Consider the following 2348-nt stretch of genomic DNA (forward strand, 5'->3'; position numbering starts at 1 on the left):
AAGAGGAATTCTCTGAAGAGCTCCAGAAGCCAAGGGTGGTTCCTGGGCTGGGTGTGACAGGGCTGGGTGTGAGGACTTTGTCTGTCAGCTTCGTGTGAGACAGGGAACGAGTCATTGCTGGAGACATAACGACCGGTTTGTTCAGCCACAGAATGACATGAATGCAGGCAGAGTCCTGAGGGCTCTCTGTGTTGAAATGTGTCCGAATGGATACATATGGTATGTATGTACAAAGATAAAGAAGCAAAATTTATGTCCTTTCAGCAGCCGCTTCCATTTATCAGAAATATCAATATAATGTGATTGGTTTTTCACAGAAAAATTACTTATTAGATCAAAGTTGCATGAAGGATGCACAGAAAGCAGTAATTTGGCAACAATAAGGAATCAGCTTCCCAAATGAGAAATCTCCCTCTGCTGTCATAAAAAAGACATTTCTGTATTACCTTTGGAGAGTGATGCCTGTTCAATTTTACATAATGTAACTTAAGCCTTTCTGAAGTGCTGAGAAAGCCAATTCAGATGGAGGTAGAGTGTCAAGGAATGAAAGGGGAACACTTAGCAATTGAAATTGCAAATTGCCTGAATGGAAAAAGGGTTTTCCAAACATCCTTTGAACTGGAGCTTCTTCTTAGCTGCTCTGAGACACTCACTCCAGCTCTTCCCTTTGGTCATTGGAAGGTGGTGCTACTGGGGTTGTCAGGCTGGCAGCACCGGGGCTGGGACCCCCGTGGTGACCAGGTGAGCAGCCACAAGCAGGACCCCGGGGCTGGCTCTGGGGCTCCCATGGCCTGTTGCTCCTCCTGGGAGAGCTGATGCTGCTCAGAGGACTTTCTGGGGCCAGGGAAGGGCTCGTGCTGGTAAACCAGGTACCACCATCCTCCCAAGGGAGGTTATTTACTCAAGGGATAATGATGAAAGGATTTTCCCTTTTTTTTGCACACTTACTTTGGAACATTGAGGCTTTGTTTGCATTGATACCATATATTTTTATGAAATGCTTCATTCCTATTTCCCTTAGGTATAATTGGATTTTTCTCAACAAGCAACCAAATAAAATAGTTGATGGCATCCCTTCAGCATTCACTTGTTTAAAAGCAAATAATACCCCAGCACTTGAGATCAAGTGTGCTTTTTAAGAAGGAAGGCAAGGCAGTAACTTCTGCTTTAAAAGGCCTACAAGTTTTCTGAAGCTGTTTCACACGGCTCCAGAGTTTCAGGAGAGAAGAAAAAACCCCTCAGTCAAACCCAGAATATATTTTTATAGCGGCAAAATTTCTGGAATGAGACTATAGATCTTCTGCTAATATGGGGAGCCTTCAGAAACACACACCCACATGCCAGCACAAACAACACACTGCTGGAGAGATGGATGTCACACAATATTTTAAACGAAAAAATAACTGACTCCCAGGGAGGCAGGGCTGGCTCTTCTCCCAGATGGATTCTTGCTCAGACAGCGTCACAGGGATGACAGATGCACTTCTTCCTAATTGTATTTGTGGTTTATCTCTCTTGGCTGTGATACTCCAGGAGAAATCTTTCTCCTACCATTGCCTTCCCTCCTCTTTGGCATTTGAAGCTTTTTCAGTCATTTCAGGAGCCTGCACCTGCTGGCTGAGGGTGGCAGGACCTGGGCTCCTCTCCTCTGGGCTCCTCATAGAGCTGAGACCTCCCAGCCCTCGGTCTCACTGGACCCCTGCAGCCCCTTCAGAGCCCTTCGTTCTCATCTTTGACTCGTGTTGGGCTATAAACAGACAGAAACAACCCCCTGCCTGTGCCTCTGCTGCCCCAGCAGGGCAGGCACTGCGGGGTGCTGGGTCTGCCCCCCTTGGCACCTCCCTGCTCTCCCCTCCCATCAGGGACCCGGGCTGCCTGCACCCCCAGGCAGGACCCTCATCTGTCTGCCCATACCTGACATCCCTGGCACCCAGCTTGATAAAAATAATAAACAGAAAGGTGGCTAAGCAGCCTGGGGAGAGATGCCTGCCAGGCCTGGAACACCCCCTCCTCCTCCTCCTGTGCAGCTGCCCTGTTTCTCCCAGTGCAGACCAGTGGGCAACTGAATATAGAGATACTTTTTGTTTGTTTGTTTGCATGGGCATGTGGGCTCTGCTAAGAAATGTGGGGTTTTTCTTTTTTTTTTTCTCCTCCCATCTGCACTAATTTTCTGGGTTTCAAGGCTGCAGTTGTTGCTTTTGCCCTCCCTGAGACCACCAAGGGTGTCTGGGACTCTGAGCCCTCAGATGTTTGCTGTGCTGGGCTGTGTCCCCACCAGCTGGTGGTGCCAGATGTTCCCTGATGTAACTCGTGCATCTGTGACCTCTGCGTGCTCAGCTCCTCAGCAG

This window comes from Chaetura pelagica, unplaced genomic scaffold (assembly GCF_000747805.2).
Source record: "Chaetura pelagica isolate M959 unplaced genomic scaffold, ChaPel_1.0 scaffold181, whole genome shotgun sequence".
Lineage (NCBI taxonomy): Eukaryota > Metazoa > Chordata > Aves > Apodiformes > Apodidae > Chaetura > Chaetura pelagica.